We start from the raw sequence: 19,669 nt of genomic DNA on the forward strand, positions 1-19,669 counted from the left end.
GTGTACTAACCAAGTGCTTTAACCAGTTAAGCCGCACTGCTTTAAACTGGCAGTTTAAAGTGTCCCAGTCAATGAGACAGTGCTCAAAGTCCTATTTGCTTTTTGGCTGAAGAGAGGCAGTACGGGCCAAGTTAAAAAGCAGAATTGTTTAGGTCCTTCATATTTTCATCATTGTAGTCTAACATTACAGTGACGATACTTCTTAGACTTTTTTGGACAGTCCTGACTCAAATATTCTATCCAAATTTTCTCATAATTATACTCACAATTGTCAAGCCCAACAGACCAAATGGTAGACTGAAGAAATAGGAACACCATATTTAAAGAACTCAACTTTGGGAGAGGTACTTCAGACTGCCAGGATGATTTGGGTCTTAGCATTGCCCCTAAACTGGCAGCTGTGAATTAAAATTCGCTTTGGACAAGAATTGCTCATGAGGTCTGAGTTGCATCCACACACTGGCTTCAACTTTTGTTGGTTTGTTTCAAAAGAGCGCAGAAGCCTTTTAAGAAAAGGAAAAAAAAAAGGGGGGAAGGGGGTTGTACAAAGCCTGCTCTTTGCTTAGCAAACCAATAGGAAAAATAAAATGAAAAAAGGACACAGGGCAGGATCTATTTCCAGGGGTACAATTCGCTTAGTCTAAGCACCTCCAAGCATTTCTATGATAGCAGGGCAAGAAAAGAGACAAGTGTCCTCACAGCCACCAGCATCCCCACTGGATTCCTAGTTATCCCCATCCAGGCCTGCCCCTCCCCCACCCGGAGGGACAGTCCCACTCCAGGCAGCTTTTGTAAGCCTCAAGCCCCACAAGAAAAATGATGAGTTTGAACTGTTAACCCTTCCCCAGAAAAGACTGAAATTAAGAAGGGGCCACTGACAAAATATTCACATGAGAATACTGTAAAAAATACCAAGCTACATATTTGCCCAACAGTTCCAGACTCGCCTGAAGAAGGAGAAAATGGAGGGGAGAGTGGCTTAGCAGTAGAAAGAGACTGGGGTCAAGCTCAGAATCTATTAAGAAAGACTTAGACAATTTAAGGAAAACCAGGGCTCACGGTGGCATCAGAGGGGAGCAAGGTTGGGGTAAAGAGTGGTGTTGGACGTGAGATCTGTAAGGTGAGATGGAAAGGGGGTAAATTGTATCAATTAAGCTGCTGGCTATAACACTCTTCTTTGCTCAAAACTCTCTTTGCTGAACAAAGAGACAGAAAATGGAGTCTGGCGTAAAGAAACAGCGTGTTGTCTTCCAGCAGGGAGGGGTTGGTTAGGACACAGACCAGGATTCAAATTCAGGCTCGGACACATACCTGTTGAAGAACCTAGGGCAAGTCACTTCACCTTTTTGAGCCTCTGTTTCTTTTTATGTGAAAGGAGGATAATGATACCTCTCCTTCCTACCTCCAGGTGGTTTTAAAGGTCAAATCTGATCATATAAATGAAATGTGCTGTAAACTCCAAGGTACTATACAAATGTCAAGCTATTTTAGGTATGAGGCTCTTTATGAAAAATGTGGCTGCCCAGGTAGCCCTTCAAAAAGTCAAGAAGGATAAAAGGGGCAGAGTAGACTTGGGAAGGGTGAGCCTGTTGCCCAGGAAGGCTAAGAATCAATAACCAAACCAAATATGATCAGGTTTCCCAAGGACTTTACCACATACTGTGGGCCCCAGTCATCCAACAAAAGATCACCAGGCACTAGTTTGCTCGTGAGAAAACTCTGGGAATTAAACTAGTTCACTTCCAATAGATGTCTCTTCTAGCCCTAAGACTGTATAATTGGCATCCGTGTGGGTTGGAGGGTAGAGATATTCAAAAGAAGCCATAAACAATGGAAGGCAATGGCCTAGGCCCTCCACAATGTGCCTGCATCCTCACCTAACTCCAGTCTGAAATTCTCCAGCTCTGGGCTCCACCACCTTGTAGGAAGGGAGGAAAAAAAGAAGGGGAAAAGGAAAAGAGAGAGGGAAAGGAAAATGTATTCTTATTCTAATAGTCAGGTTAAACAAACAAAAACCAGAAACTCAGATTTGGGAACTCTACAGAAATGTATGGCAACAATTCAGATCAGTTTCTAAAAAAACCAAGGCTTCTTGAGGGCCCAGAGTTATAAGCAACAAATTCTTCTGCGGTATCACATTTATCAACACGGCCGCAAGACTCCAAAACAAAGGGCATGGAAAGTCCATACTTAAAGGTAAAGTCCTAAAATGTGGGAGAAACCTAAGGAATTTATGCAGGAAAAGTACATACCAGGTCCTGGCTTCAAGGCTACAACTTTAGAATCATCATAGTTGGGAACATCCAAATGGGTCATCTTAAGGCCATATAAAGATTTGGGAAATTCTTGCTCATTGGCCAGCAAATTTGGAAGAAATTTGTGTGTGGTAGAAAATTACCTCTGTGCCCCCCAAAAGCTCCATTATGATCCCATCATTCCAACAAATTGAGATTGTTCCACCTCTTCAAAGAACTTCAAAGTTCTCTTCAAAGAACTTTGAAGTATTTTCCAACCATCAACCCTTGATGTCACCATCTACCTTCTAAGGAGATGTCTATCCTCCCAGGCAACCACCAACTCTATTCCTTCTGCCAAGAGAGGGAGAGGAGAGGTTCTTCCCGGAACCAGGGGCCATGTAAACCCATCCTAACTGAAGGACTGAGATAACTGATATATTACACAAGAAGTAGACTTGACTCAAAGCAGTGATTTCAAAGTTTTTAACTGCAATAACTCTTCTCCAGATGAAACCTTACACTGTTAGGCAATTTATAAAACAAAACAAAGTACAACAAAGAGCAACGAGAACTCCTCTCTCAAAACCTTGGTCCTGGATCATGCCTTCATTGAACCCCCATGACTTCAAAGAACACAACTGAAGACAAGTCATTGATCCAAGTCAGGAGACCCAGTCTCATATCCCAAAGGTATCACTTATTTCCTGTGTGGCCTTGACCAAGACACTAAAATCCTCTCAGACCCAGGTTCCTCCTGGGTAATTTTTTTTATTTTAGACAAGTTGAGCAACATAAGAAGTGAAAAAAGCTCCGAGGTTAGTGTGGAAACAAAATTAGGGTGGTATAAGAGGAGCAGAAATAATACCACCTTCATTCTCAAGACACTATCATGAAGTTACTATCACTCCCTAGTTTACACATACAAAAAGTGAAGCTGAAAAGTTAAATGCTGTTATCTAAAATCAAGACAAATGAAACAGAAGGTTCTGCCCCACAAACAAGTGTTCTTACCACTGGATCCAAGTTTCTCCCATATCATGGGCAGGTCCATAATGACTCTGGTGATATTCAAAGTCATTAAAACATGCAAATAGTACACAGTAAAAATAGATGATGACAGTGAACCTGCATGCCAACAAAACGAAACATACATCCAACCTTGTATTTGTTCTTTATAACTCAGTCTAATCGTAAAAGTGGGCTGAAACAACTGGCCTTCTTTTACTAGGAAATTCTACTTTTCATATTTCTAATCTGTGTTCAGGGTGCCATATTGGACTCCACCAAAGCCTTAAAAATTATAACCTTTGGAGCTATTTTGTCAGCTGTATTTCCCTAGAATGTATTTTTCCTAGCTAGCCCAGGCTGGGTGTCTCTTTCTGTCATTTTTTCATTATGAGCCCATTTGCAAGGATAGAGTCTAATTCTGTGTTCTTTAGAGCACCTTTCATACTGCTGTTGATTAACAATAAATAATAATGATGTTTATAATAATGGCTGTCAATAATCATAACCATAACCATCATCACCATAAATAAGATTTCCCACCGGCAGTTTCTTGAAGCCGGTGAATACACAATGATCATATGGGTTTGGAGATCACCTGCTAAAAGGGAAGCTGAGCTGGGTAGTGACAATGAGCAAATGAATCACACATAACATGCCAAAAGGGGTGATTAATAAATGGCTCCACTTCTTTACAAAAAAGGCTCCCAAAGTCGTCATCCAGCCAGGTAACTGACCTTGTTTTCCATTAAGGCTGTTCAGTCTTAGCATCAAGGGACATCATTCATGTCATCCTCAACTGCTTTACAGCCAGCTTGCCACAGTGGGACGATTACTGAAAACCGCCCTACTGGCACTGTCCACTTGGCTCACCAGTGCAATTTGCCAAGGACACTGCTCATGGTTTCCAGGGATTTTTAGGGAGAATCATGCCCAAGTCCACAGGGTTGTACAAGGGAAGTTCTGAGCCGCAACGACCCCATTCCACTGAAGGGAAGTCTGCAAGGCAGAGATTCCATGGATTTCCACATCCTCTAGAGCAAGGACATGCTTAGCAATCAGAAAGCTCTCTCTGCTACTGCAAGACTACAGTGTAATTCTGGGGACAGACATGGCACTGTCTTAAAGCCTGTTAACAGTGAGTGCCCTCTCCAAGCCCAAACTATAGAGTATAAGAGGGAAGACAGAAAACTATAGCAGAAATCAGGTTCTTTTGTCTTCATACTGAAGACAGTTGACTGCAGACAATATAGTGAAAAGGGGTCCGAAGGGAGACCTGTTTCCCTTTTGCCAGTTATTAGTTCATCATCATTCTGGGCCTTATTGTCCTAATCTGTAAAATTAAACAGTTAGACTACATGTGCACAGTCCAATAAGGTAGCCACTAGCCATGTGCAGCTATGGAGCACTTGAAATGTGGCTAGTCTGAACTGAGATGTGCTGTAAGAATAAAACACACACACAATTTAGAAGACAGCATAAAAAAAGAATGTAAAATATCTCGTTACCAACTTTCATATCAATTACAACTTGAAATAATATTTTAGATATATTAAAATACATTTTTAAAATTAATTTCATCTGTTTCTTTTTACGTTTTTAATGTGGCAATTGGAAATTTAAAATTTTCTATTTAAATTTAAAGTATCTCTCATTTACTCAGTGCTGGGCTAGATGCTCTCTACCGTCTTTCATGCAGCTTTAACATCCTGTGTTTCATTTTGTGCCTCTCAGTGATCTGCCTACAGCAAGTTAGCAGCGGAATAGGATTTAAATCTTTACAGTGACTCAATTTCCTTCTCTCTAAAATGGGGATAACGCCACCTTTGAGATGAGATGAAATGGGAAAGTGATTTGAAATTAAAGTGCTATGCAAATTAAGTTATTACAATCATCACGCTATGCTATTACTTCCAGCAACCTGGAATGGCAAGCATTAAGGAAGGGTGAAGTGGGAAGAATGTAGCTTCTCCCAAAGGAAGAGAACATCAGCCTAACTTGCAAGTTACCAAGCTTATAGGCATGAATCAACCCTGAGAGAATCGGAGCTGAACCTCTAGCAAGCAAGAGAGACCCAGCACCATCATGCAGAGCCAGGGGAGGAACCAAGACAGTAACAGCGCCTGCTTTGGGTGTGAAAAGCACATTGGTTCCCAAAGCACAAGGCACTTTACACTTTACAGGAGGTAGGACGGTCTGTTTTTGACCTAGTAAAAGCTAAAAGGAAAGAAGAAAATTAGCAACATTTTTACTAAGTAGTGGCTATTGTTTTATTATTTTTTTAGCTCTCCCAACAACTATTAGAGGTAAGCATAATACCCACATTTTTACAGATTAAAACAAAAAACAGAAGTAACGTGCCCTGGCTCACACAGCTGGTAACCACTTAGCTGGAATTCACACCCATGTCACCCTACCTGATTCATTCTTCCCATCAAGAAAAAGGGGAGAATATATGGGGCACATTGAGTATTGCCAACCTTTTAGGGGTACAGCTTAATTCTTCTGAACTAGCCCCGGAATCTGGGGTCCACCCAAAATTTGGAAAATACAAGTGCTACCACAGCAACCCACCCACTGTCAAAATCCAATAAGATAATTGTGTCTGGATCTACAAATAGGTAGGTTAGGTTTAAAAAGAACGTTTAAGGGTTGTGTGCTACAAATGCTGGGAAAGGACTAGATCCCAGCGTGGGGCGAGAGAGAGGAACCTGTCATTACTGAGCTCTTGCAAGAAAACCCAGGAGTCCTTAACGTCAGCAAGGCAAGTGGGGCAGGAGGGTGGGGGAGACTGGTGGGGAGGAGGGGGATCCTTGAGGGACAGAATTCAAAGCCCAAGGAGGAAGAAGCCCTGACATCCAGCTGGCCACCGATAGCCATAGATCCTGTACTGCTTTCCAACTTATTGTGTGGAGGTGCCACGCAATTCCAAAAAGATCATTCCCTTTCATTCCCCCTGACCAGGCTAGACCCTGCCCAAAAGCCTCCACTGCCAGCTCTACTACCCTCAGGCTCTGCTCAGACACTGCTCATCCTTCATGGCAGTGAGAAACAATGACCACCATCACAGCCTCAACTTCTCCTTTCCTTTCTCAACTAACCATCAGCTTTGCAAACCCTTGAGAATTACATGGCCAGCCAGGGACAACCACCACTTTGGACAGTCGAGCAACTAGGCAAACTGGAAGCTGCTTTATGAAATCCTATAAACTCAACTGAGAAGGCTGGCATGGTAGTTTACAAGATAAAGTGTATCTATTCCCTTTCCTAGGACACACACCGGGATGAGCTGGAAAAGCCACATCTAGCCTCTCACACTGAACTCAGGAGCCCTGAGAGGATCTCATATGCTAGGATTTCCTGCCACCCTGTCTCAGAACCAGACTTAGAACTCAACTTGGCTTGAACAAAGACCCTCCTCCCCATCTCCTTCCAGCTTCCCAACCCCCACTCCCTTCATCTACCTTCCCCCCAGCCACATTAACTACCCAGAAACACAGCCACTCCACTCTAGACTTACTCAGGAATCACATTCTTAGAATAACTCATCAATTATACCTGTCAACTTGCCAAAAGTGCCACAGGGGAGGTGGAAAGTCTAGACTGCATCTAACTGCAGCAGCACCGCACCCCTGTTCGCAGAGGGCCCCAACTTTGCTAATGGCCTTTATAAGCTCACAAGAAACAAGAATCCAAGAAAATGCGGGAGCGCCGGGTTTGGAATGCAGACACTAGCACCAAGTTACTCTCAGGGCCAGGGAAGGGCATGGATCTCGCCGTTTCTCTGCTTGTAGACTATGAAAACCTGTACCAGTCCGCTAAAAGGATGTTCCGCCACAAAAAGCCTGGGTTAGGAAACGTTGAAAAGAAATGTCATTGTATTACTCAAATATGCACACACACTCATTGTCAATAATCGTGCTGCCAAGAAAGCAGCACCATGACAGACATACTTTTTAATTAATTGGCAAGGATCATTAGTAATTAAAACAGTTATTGTATGCAAATACTGCCGCTAAATCTTTGGAAAGTTTATTCTCCGAAGCAGGATAAATATTCCCATGAACACCATTTATGCTACTAATATAGTGAGAAAGCCCCCTTTGTTAACCTGCAAAAAGGTCAGCTTTCATTCAGCTTGGCCTGAAATGACTCAGAATCCAAGTTATCCAGGACCTTAATTAATAAGGTTGCCCCTTGATTCCAAAACTCTTTGTGAACAGAGCTATTCTGCAAAAATTTTAGAAATGCACCGTATTTCCATGATAATGCACATAACTATTCACTAAACTGACCTTAGGCACATTATTTTAATCACCCAGTGCCTCAATTTCCTCACTTGTTAAATAATAACAATTTCCACCTCATAAGATAGTTGTGCAGATTAAATGAAATAACATATATGACCTGCTTTGCGTGATGAATGGCACATAAAACCTCAATAACTGTTAGAAGTGTAATCACGCATTTGAGGTTCTTTTTAAGATCACCAATCCTCAACATCCCCGCAAAGAGTGTATTTTGTTCTTTCTTTGGCTTATAGTTTATTTACCAAATCTACAGTCAGGAGGAGAAACAAAACTTAAGCATCCTGACTCCTTAGAGCAATTTCCTGGTCAGCCCAACAGAAGGACCTCCCAACTCCCCTAATCATCCAAACCGTTAAGGGCTAGGTGACAGCATCCACTTCCAGGAGTCACAGAGTTCACTATGATTTTAAAGATTTAAGGGAGGAAAAGGCAATAGATTGTCTGTCCACAACGCCAAGCAAGATTTCACTCTGTTGTTCTCCCCATCAAGGCTCACCAAAAATGGCACCTCGAGATTTAACTTCCTCCTCACCAATTTAGGCCCCATTTTTCACTTGCCCCCAGCAGCTTGTTTACCTAGACTCAGCGGGACTGACCTCGGAGGCTCAGGGGGGTGGTGGCGATGGGGAATCCTGGGCAGGAGTCCGTGAAGCAAGCAAGACAAGTGAGCCAGCCCAGAGCCCCAGAGCGCTAAGAAAACAGCGGGCAGCCCCTAATGAGGTCGGGACATCATAGAAGTGTCCTCCTTTTGGCCTCTCCCTTCCCGGTTAGAGCTGGCAGTGGCATTTCTCCTATCGGCCTTTCTCCATGAGGTTCCACAGAAGAGTTAATATGCTTATCCTTCTCTGAGAAACAAGAGCACTGCCACAGGGATAGAAATCTAATTCCACCTCCATCAGTGGCTCACTGTAAGACCTTGGAAAAGTCACTTCACCTCCCTCCCCAGCAATTCAATCCCGGGACAGGAATCGAAAGGCATCTGTCAGGCCCCTTCCGGTGGTGACAGGTGGATAATATCACCTCCACCCTAAATACCTCGCAGGGATGTGTGAGGATGGATGAGCCAGCATTATAGCCAATATTCTACTCGCCAGCAATAAACAACTCACCTTTTGGAGGTAAACGGCTCTTTCCAGGGCACCAGGGGATCATTTAGCACTCTGGAAGAAGTAATTTGCTCTATGGTCCTCTGGTGTCCTGAAAAGTGTAATCCACCTCCAAAAGGTGAACCCTTAACTCCCAGAGAATTTGTTTTCTCACAGTAGGATCAGACGGCTTCAATGTTTCCAGCTTCAGGAAAAAGCACCCGATATCATTTTCCGGTCTCTTCTCTCCCCCCCGCCAGCCCCGTCTCCTTACTGATCGTCCCGTACTCTCTTCCCCTCAAACAGAAACCAGATGAAACCGTCTGCAAACAACTTGGGAATGCTCAGTGTGTGCCTGGGGAAACTTAAACAAAAATCCTTTCTGGGGCCGCTACCCTCCTCCGCCTCCTCCTCCTCCCTCCTTCCCGTGGTTGTTAAGGGCCCAGCAAGTTAATGGGAACTTCTTTCTCCTCCCTCCCCCACGGCCCCTCTCCGGGCTGGGTCCTCAGCATTTGATTCCTGTCTGTCACTGAGTGATGAGGACAAAGGGTGAGGAGTCAGGAAAAGGTCTGCGCCACTTTGTTCGGAGTCTGGATGCGAACTTTGGATGAACTCTTCATCAGGGAGGGGGCTGGGGAGGAGAGCAGAGGCCGGCAAGGAGAAATTCGCTGCTCTCTCGGCGCAAGCCTCAAAAAAACAGGGGGGCGGTGGGGGGAGAGAGAGAGAATTCTCTTTCAACAACAGAAAGGAAAAAAAGGGAGTTAGGAGGGTAGAAGCGGCCTCCCTCCCTCAGCCCCCTTAGAAAAAAGAGGGCACTGTGGAGGTAAGACGGGTGTGCTTAAGAACACAGAAGGCCGGGCACCGCTCTCTACCAAGGCTGTGGGCCTATGCTGTGGGCTGCCAGCCAAGAGCTAGTTTTGTTTCTTCCCCCTCCAGCCGGTCTAGCTTTCTCCCTCTGATTTTTTTTTCCCCTAAACCAAAGGGAATTCCTAATAAAGCCACAGTAGACTCATAGAGAGCAAAGGGAAGGAAGAAGTTACCAGGGATGGGAAGAGACAGATCAAACTCACTGCAATCTGAAAGTCCCAACTAAAATACAGACATGCATGTAAAATTAAAGCACACCTCACCACACACGCAAACCCATAGGCACAGACCCAAAAATATTTAGTCCCGAGTCTCTCTCTTTTTCCTCATTTGTGTATACATGTGCAGCTTGTATGTATGGGCTGGCAACTTTTCCTGTGTGGCTTTTCCCCCTAACCCTGGACTCGAGCTTTCAAAAAAGCACCATTAACATAGAGTTGAAACCACTGCAAAAGCCAGTTTGTCTTCTTTGTGCTCAATAAAACCCAGCTAAAAGTCTTTCACCTCCACTTACTATTGATTTTTCTATTGTACTCTACAGGCATGTGTAGCTCACTCATCAGACTGTCTTTCATTCTGTGAACCTCCCTGACCACAGCTGCACGTGAGGTTTTTCAGCTCCCAGTGACGGGTATCCCTGTTTCATTCAATCATTTTGCACCCACATGCAATCATGCAGTCATGTTGGGTCTAGCCTCTGTCCTTTGGTCTTTGCCTCAGATTCCCCAAAAATCAGGTGTGCGTCCCAGCATGGAGAGATGAGAGATGACAAGGCCTGCTTGCATCCCCAGAGCTCTTTCCCTTCTCCTCTTGCATATCAGAAGTGGGCTTAAGTGACTTGGTGGGAGATTCACACTCCCACGGCTAGAGGGAGTTGGGGGGGTGGTGTTGCTGCAACATCTGGCACTTCATCTCCCGGCCTCTCCTGGGAACACCCCCTGTGGTGTATGTAAGGCTGTTTCCCCGAAGCAGAAGTGCCGGACTGCTGCATATGGGAGTCTGTGTCTGCGCCTCAACTTCACAAAAAACCTGTGTGATGAAGAGCAGCAGACAGACGGGCCAACGAGGTGACCATTCATTAACCTTCTGAGAAACTGGAGTTAGTAGGTAAACCTGTGTATTGAAAACCTCTCATTTTGCATTCCTATGAATAGGAAAATAAACTCCACACATTGAATAAGTGTGCATGATGGAAGAAAATCAAACACACAAAGATCAACAACAAAAAAAAGCACGTTATGTGAGTATTCACATTTCAAAAAGGGCTCTTCCCTCTACAAGAGGGGTGCTCCAAACCTAGCCCTGGAAGAGACCCTATTAATCATTCCAATCTAACCTCTTCCCTTAAAGATGAGGCGGCCAAGACCCCCAAAGTAAAGGCAACTCATCCAAGTCACCCTTACCTGTAATACCCCCATCCCGTGTTCTTTCCATCACACACACTGCTTCCATGAAGCTAAAGAGTGTACTCAAAAAAAGGACACAGTTATCAAAACTGGACCCACACACTTTTCAGGAACACATCCACACAAAGTGAAAGACACAGGTACCCCTTACCTGAAGATACAGCAGGAGTTGTACCATCCTATGGTCTGGTGTGTGAAACCAAGGAATGTGAAATAGGAACACACAGAGGGCATACATACAAACAACAAACCATACTTGCAATTTCCCTTGTGTACTTCGTTATGCGCTCCATCCTTAGAAATCAGAGCTGTTGCTGAAACTAGGTGTGAGGGTTTATGAGGTCAACACTCAAGTTTCATTCTCCGTACAAAATCCTGGATTCGGGTGGATGGTTGCCGCTGTTCTCTGTGTGGGCAGGTAACCTCTATTTTCAAGTTCCCCCTGTGGATAATGGTCTCAATGCGCCATCATCTAACTCTCAATCACACCTCTCCGTTCAACCCTCGTGGGATCTCCAGCTCCATAGTCACTGCATGCCCCACCAATTCTGTGTTCAACAAGATTTCTAAATCTATGCCATGTTCTAAATCAGACCTCCACATGCCTGCCAATCTGTGACTCCTTTTTCTTGCTTTGATTTTGTAAGCAGTCGTGACAGCAGAGGTTAGAGATGAAGTCTTAAACTTGTGTTGTGCTTTATAATTTACAAAGCATTTTATATTCATATCTCGCTGTAGATTCACAACCACCCTAGAGGTGGACAGGGCCTGGCTAATGAGTGTAATCAGTGCCCAGATTTCAGATGAGGAAACTGACCTGAGTGGCAGGCCCCTGGTTTCCAATCCACTCTACAGTAGAACAGGGTAGACCTGTTCCCCTGCATCATGATGCTGCTCCAAATGGGCTCGAATGTTTCCATTTTTCTTTGGAAATGAAGAAGGAAAAACATATACTGAAAGCGTTCATGTGCCTAGTGCTGTGTTTGATGCTGTTCTTACAACAGGGATAACTGCAGCAGCATCATCCACGAGCAGCTTCCTTCAGGCCAGCAATGAAATATATGCACATGTATCATCTGCAGATAACGACCTCTGCTCTTCTTATTCCTATTTGTCTGAATACATTAGAGCAATAACTCCATCAATATAAACCCCTAAACATAAGAGGTGGATGTTGGGTGTATTTTCCTATTTGGTTTGACATGTGGATTTGCCAGTAAGATTATGAGAGTGATCACCTATATTTATGGTTCTTTCAACATACTAAAAAATGCTCTAATTTCCCAAGGTATGAGTCTAGCACATATCTTCTCTGTGTACAGCCGAGTTGTACTGCCAGGTTCCCAGATTGCTTTTCTCTTTCTTTTACTTAGTACTCCAGGAAGAAGTCATTTGTTGAATATTTGAGTGAATGAGTGAATGAATCAATGTCTATAAGCACTACTTATTCAAGGGATGTTATAGAAAAGGGATGAGACTATAAATTAAAATTTATTTTGATCACTAATTGCAATAAAGAAAGGGGTCCATATTCAAGAAAAAGCTTCACAGGAGCAGAGGATGCAAAGAAAAAAGTTTACAAACCAAAATGCTAAAAGTTTTTCCGCTCATACATTTTTATTAGCTGGCAAGATTCCCGACATAGGGTGAAAGACTTGGCAACTAAGAAGAGCATAGCCAAGGAGTCTTAGACTGGTTCTGATAAGGAAGAGTGTGGAGCAGCCACAGAAAAGAATGAGACAAAGAAAGTGGTTCTAGTGGCCTCCAAACCAAGGCAAAGGAAATCTTCAGGACATTTTATTTAAATGGACTGGTCTTCAAGGACCAACTACCCTCCACAAAGCCCACAGTGAGAGTTGATGTCCCACCCCAAGGAGAAGGCTAAACAGGAAAGCTACTAAAGCCAATGCAGGACCCAACCTGGAAGGGGCTGATGAGGAGGAAAATGTGCAGGGAAAACTGAGCTTGCTACTCTTCACTCAGCAACACCTGAACTGCACTGGGATTGGGGGACGATGTCCCCAGAGAGTGACCCTGAAAGTGACAGCCCCATGTGAGATGTCACAGAGTCCCACTAGGAATTTTCACTGAGGGAGGAGAGTAGGAGCAATTCTGCCTTTACTCTTCCCCAAGGACAGGTTTAAATTACACATGCTCACATTGAAAGGGGTGGGGAGAAGTGTGGAGTGTGCCCAGAGAGCCTCCTAAAAAATAATTCCCCTGCTTCAGGGTCTACAAACTCTTTCACCCAAAAAAATAAAAAAATAAATAAATAAATAAATAAATTCCACTTTCAACTTCTTGGTTTATTTGTGGTGGTTATTATTAATATTTTATTATTAATATCATTATGATGATCTAATGGAGGAGTCCTTTTCCAATATTTCAATTGATCTGATAGGAGGAAAACTGGGCAAAAAGTCAACAAGAGGAAAAAGAAAGTTGGCTTCACTTTGGGGAGAGGGAAAGGAGAAAGGAGGAGGCTTTGCAGATGGGCCAAGACAGGCCAACTTGAGGAGAGGAAGGTGCTGCAACCTGAGCCATTGATTAGTTACAGCAGCAGCTGCCCCTCCCACCTCCGCCTCTCCTGCTGGAAGGTTGTGTCTAGCTGGCTTCCTAAATCTGATTATCACTTGTCTGTACACGGTTCTCACATGTCCTCTCTTGCACACTCTCCCTCGCCCCCTGCTACCCCATGACACCCCACACACCCTTCACAACCCCAAGTCCAAGATCATAACTCAGAAAACTCAGACTCTGTGGAGCCACCCAAGAACTCTTCCTCACTCAGTAACAGGTTGATTCCAACCAGAAACCTCTTCCTCTCTGAGCACTGGGTTTGGAGCACTTCACTGGAGTGATCCACTAAATCTAAGAGGTATTTCCATCCTGTCTTCTTGTTCTTTGACACATCAGAGAAGCACATACATAAATCCCAGAAATTAGTATGCTCACAGCAGGTAGTAGTAATTTTGGAAATAATTTCTTAAGATGTTCAGTCTGAAGATATAAGTAAGTCCAATTTAGATTGCGATGAATTATCTGTGACTCCTTTTTTACATCCTTCCTTCAACTAACATTTACTGAGCATCATATATATACCAAGCACTGTGCTAGGAATGTAAAGATGAACAAAGCATGGCTCACTAGGAAGTTACCATCTGGAAGGGGAAGCTTACAATCTTAGAGAAAACTGGAATCATCTTTCTGGAAACTTTTTTGAGAGCAAGCATACTGTGGGTTCAGCACTATGCTACACTTAGGTCCCCTTCAAGGCACTGATCAACAGCTGCCCTGAAGTCCCCTCTTTTTCCTCCCAATGGTGAGCAATTTGAGGACAAGGGCCTGTCCTGCATTTCTCATGAAGCCTCGCCTAGAAGTGCATGCCTGGGAAATGTTTTTAAATGGAAGGAAGGAAGAAAGGAAAGGAGGCAGAAAGGGTAAGAAGAAGGTAAAAATTTTCTCTGATTTGTGTAGTAATGAACATGTAAAAATTAACACAACTGGATAAAAGCCAGGTATGGCAGATATTTGCTCTTTTCATTCTTTATTTTACAAGTTTGCTCCAGGGATCGTTCATTCTTTCTGCTCTTAGGACCCATGTCTTCTCTGCAAGCCAGACACAGAAATGGCGGTGGTGGCCCACCTCCAGGTGCTCATGGGAAGTAGAAGCAGAGTCTCAGCCGAGGCTGCTGAGTCTAGTCAGGAAAAGAGCTAAAGAGGGGCCCACCTCTCCACCCGCCTTATTCAGGAGACCTGGGGATCAGGGAGGGTGGGTTAGTTAGCCAAGGAATAGGGCCCTCTCCCCAAAAGAGAATGGAAGTGAAAATGCAAATCTGCAAGACAATCACCTCTCTCAGAAAACTCTCAGAGGCCTTCATCCTTGGTTTCTCTCCCCTCCTGGCTTAAGGATCCAAACCCAAACTCCAAAGGGAGAAGCTATCTGTATTGAGAGTGTATTTTAAGCAATCTTATATCTATCTCATTCCACAAAAGATAAAATGTTCACGCCTCTATTACACAGCACCTATCAGGCTAGAGTCCAGTGTATGTATTAAGATGTATTTATTCCCAGAAGACCATACATTCCTCAAGGGCAGGAACTTTTGACTGATCCCTCTTTTTAGTAGCAAGTACTCAATAAATGTTAATAAATGGATTTTCCTCCTTTTTGCATAAGCAGATTAAACAGTGTTTCGATTCAAAAAATATTATCTGAGTATCTACTGTGTGGTGAGCATATAAGTCCTGATCATTATTTCCCAGAAATTCATTAGTCTAATAGGGGAATCAGATCATAAACCAATAAATAAGTATAATAAAATCTGGTGAGTGTGGTAGGGAGGTTACGTATAAAGGGCTATGGTAAAATATGAAATATAACATTTTGTCGATCATGTATCACTCAGCATCTTCTTGTTAGGAACCATGGGAGAAATTTTGTACAGGGCCAACAATTGATTCGTTTTCAATTCTAAATGCTTTGAAGTATGAAACTGATCCTGTTTCCCTTTTTGCTTTTGCTACGAGGAAGCAGAGTCAAATGTGTAGCCAACCTCTATAGGATCTGGACTGAACAAGGTCCTAGACTTGATCCAAAAAGTCAGGAAGCTATTTTCTTACCAGCAAAATGACTGGGAAGGCCACAGTGAGAGAGGATCTTACGCATGCAATGTTATATACTAACATCCCCTTGCATTTTATTTTTCTACCTGAATATTCTCTTCTAGTTTCCTTATTTATTTAGTAAATCTCTTCATATTGCTTGTACCCTTTGGTAAGCTACTTGAATTCCTCTTTGAAATAAGATGAGCAATAAATAAGAAACCTAACAGGTTCTGTTGGTAAATAGAAGAGAATTTCATCTGTGAGTCCATAATCATCCCCAAGAAATGGAAAATTCATACAGCCATGAGGAAAATGACAGGATGGAAATATAAACACAGGGGGAGGGGCTGATAATAGATATTGAGCCATGGCACCACGATTAAAGGTGAATTTCTTTTCTTTTGCAAAATTTTCTTTATTAAGGTCTTCTGGTGTATACTGTTTTCTAAACAATAAATTTAAACATGGGATACCTTGAATTGTTTTTTTTCCCTTCCAACACCCAGGTGACGTGAAGATAACAGGCCCTGCGCATGTTACCATCACCAGGACTTCACCTCCACCCAGGCCCTTTCCACCAGGCTGCTCTCTGGACCACCCCACCCTCGGGAGGCAGCTGACCCCTCCTCAAAATGGAGAACACCTATGTATCAAAAAAAGGAGCTGTTCAGTGTGCCATTCTGACAAGAGTGGCTCGGCAACTGGAGAGATGCGACGTTTAGGTCTCACCAGTGAGGCTTCCAGCTGCACCACTAAGAATCATCCGAGCGCCCCAGGCCCAGAGTGTGGCCACGCACGGGGGTGTGACAGAAGGACGGCAGGACCGGGAAGAGTGTGCAAGAACAAGACACTGTGACTTGCTTTATGGTCCTGTCAAAACCCCAGGCTTCTCAGAAGAAACTAGAAAAGGTGAGAGATATATATACATGGCAGTCCAGCTTTAGATCACCTATGAAAATAAGTCAGGCTCATTGCCCGAAAGAAATCATGTCAGTTCTAAAAAGAAAATAGGTGGAGACCTTATGCAAATCAGGAAATACGCCCAAGGAGAATTTTAGACTTATCTCCTTTTCTTATGTTTTACAGCCAACCACAGCCAAGGGATAATTAAGTCTGTGCACCTGAGAAACAGGACCAGAGATGTGTAGGGCCAAATGATTTGTTTTTTGCACAACTGAGCAGGATTCCACAGGATTTTCTTGGAAGAACCGCCATTTGAAGGGCTGTCACTCAACGAGAATGAATATTTTTGTACAAAAATCTACATTCAGTAAAAATTCCTGAGTGAAACCTGTCCTGACTCATCCTCTCATTAGCTGTGTGACTTTAGGGAAGTTTCATTAAACCCTCTCTATCTCAGTTTCTTCATCTTTAAAACTGGGGTAATAACAGTAGCTCTGCAGGTAGTAAGCGCTCCATGTGGATTAACTTACAACCTGTGGACAGAATGCCCTGCTCCAGAGAAAGGAAGGAGCATCACTTCTGCTGACATTTTCCGTTCAGCTTCATCCTAAGATGACCCACCACCACTCTTCTCCCAGCCTGAGGCCCAGAGCTCTCTTCCCTGCAAATCACTTGGACAGGGTAGACATGAGTATAAAGTAACAGCTTAACCATCTACACCACCTGCCTCCCTTCCTCGGCTGACAGCCAGGACAGACAGACTGTGCGTCTGTGTGTTCCAAGAGCCGGAGAAGCCTCCAGGGCTGGCCTGTCCCAGTAACTGGACTGAACGAGCTCCTAGACCAGTTTGATCTAAAGAGACAAGCAGCTCTTTCCTTACCAGCAGAATGGCTGGGCGGGCTATGATGAGAAAGCCATCACTGGAGTCTCAGAAACCTTAAGGAGACAGGAGGTCTAATGGCATAAGGCCTCAAAGAGCATTAAGTTAACCCAGTGTCTTCTACCAGCAGGGAGGGAAAGCAAGAGGAAAGAAGGTAGCTGTGGAAGGGGAGGGTATGAATGTGAAAGATGAAGCTAACCATGAAAATTTAATTTGTTAAAATAATGACTAGAGAATGACAGATAATGCGCAAATTGTCTACATGCATTTATTGAATACATAATAAATGTGTGTATGAATATATATAACTATATATGTGTGCCACGATAAAAATTAATTCCAGCTTCTAGAAAGCATCATTGTTTGTCTCCCTGCTGGCGAGAACCCCGGAGCACAGAGGTAAATTTCACACTTCCTCTCGGCAGCCCCTCAACGCAGACCATGCAGCTTAAGCTGCCCAGGTGAGCAAATGTCACAGAATGCCTATTCAGCGGGTGGTAAATTCCAGCCATCCCAGGGAAATGCCAAGTGGTCTCAGGTCACAAGTTTGGCAAATAGCAATTTGGGGGTGTGGGGGAGGCCCCAGCAGAGGGGAGGAAAGGAACAAAAGAGAGAATGAAAGAGGGAAGGCAGAAAGGAACTGAAAGGGGTTACAGTGGTTAGAGAAAGGCAAGAAGGCCCAATAGGCCAGGACTCAAACACAGAACATTTCTCAGGCTGCCTGAGTAAAAAACAGCACCCTCTGAATCAAAGAAAGCATGCTTCTAAACGTATCACCCAGAGTGTTAATGAACTTGGGTTCAGAATGACCTCTACAACCACATTCCCGGCCCTGTGGAACGGTCCTGTCATGGGCACAGGGCTTTGGGAGCAAGTCCACTGCCCCTGTTACACAGATGATGACCATGATGGAGGCCCCTTCTTGGGCTGTAAGCTCATTGAGGGTAAGGGCCACGACTTACACACATTCGTATCCTGGTCTCTTTCATAATGTCTCATATAGAAAGGTTTCATAAATATTTGCTAAAGCAATAAATAGAACAAAATTGAATACAAACTCTGCAATGTCATCATGCCCTCCAGAAGGTCTAAAATGAAAAGATCTAACCGGTGTTGAAAAACTAAACCCAACCAGGACAGGAATTCATTTTTAACTTTTTTACTATTCAACCTGTGGGACATAAGAGTTTTCCCCTAACATCTCCAGAACAGATGGTGTTCAAAAATATTTGGTCAAACCTGCTTAAAAACAATTAAGCTTCCATGACCTCCACTTATGAAGGGCAACATTCAAGAGGTGACATTACAGGTGAGGAAAAGGTATATTGCAGTGGGATCTTGACAAGACAACCAATCTTTGCATACTTATGCCCAAATGGAAGCCACTAGGAAGATGCTTCTCTGTTTAGTGTAAGCCTCTAGGAGGTTAATCCACAGCCGTAGTTACCAAGATATCCCAGCCTGAAACACCTAGAAAGGGAGGAGTCAGTACAGTAAATGAGTAGCAGGGTGGGGGTGTCCAAATAAGGTACAGAGGGAAGCAATTATTTTTATTCTTTATTATCACTATTGCTGGTATTATTATTGCTACTCTTACATTTTAGCTACATCTGTAACCGTCAGAAGTAACATGTGAACTCTCAACCTACATAATAACCCTTCCATTCTCTCTCCCAGAGTTACTGGGATGAGAAACTCATCCTGTGAAATTAATAACAGGCCTGATTCTTCAGCGGGTGGATCAGAGCCTGGGCTGGTGGAAATTTATAGAGAGAATTAATTCATAGATTTTCTAAGTAATGAGGAAATTCAACCTTTCTGACTTCTAGCTCTCCCACATTCATTCAACAGAAAGTTTCTGGAGGGTCTATGGTAGTACCTGGTCATTGCTCTGCGAGGCTGTAACAGCAATAATAGGAAAGCATGGGAATGCATTTAAAAATAATAATCACACATCAAGAACATCTTTCCTAGTGTAACTTTCTAAGAAGAAAAATAAAGTAATATGGTTTAGGCATGAGCATAATGACAGCCCCTTCCTGCCTTGGCTCCAGCAGGCTAGGTGGGGGAGGGGAAGCAACTCTGTGTGTATGGGTAGGAGGGCAGCAAATTACCAAAATCAATTCTCTATTTTCGGAAGACTCTTGCAAAAGTAAGGCAGCTTGAGGCCCCTTCAGACATCTCCCTGAGACAAGACAAGCTACCACATAAGAAACTAGGTATGTTTGAAGGCCCCAAACCTTCTTCAAGTGTTAAAGAAATCAGACCAAGCTTAAGGAAAACAAATGTCAGTGCTGTTTAAAGTACATCAAGGTTCTTTGGGTTAAAAATCTCCCCAGGGGAAGATGACGTGCTCACTCTAAGAGTT

At 43.6% G+C, this 19,669-nt stretch overlaps 1 protein-coding gene across 6 annotated transcripts in view; it reads right to left on the reverse strand.

Annotated features, from left to right (window-relative positions):
• Positions 1–19,669, reverse strand: part of PBX1 (PBX homeobox 1) — a 273,492-nt gene that overhangs the window by 238,413 nt on the left and 15,410 nt on the right. The gene's annotated exons all lie outside the window — the stretch shown is intronic.

Source organism: Ceratotherium simum, chromosome 2 (genome assembly GCF_057802395.1).
Source record: "Ceratotherium simum simum isolate JZ-2026a chromosome 2, ASM5780239v1, whole genome shotgun sequence".
NCBI lineage: Eukaryota > Metazoa > Chordata > Mammalia > Perissodactyla > Rhinocerotidae > Ceratotherium > Ceratotherium simum.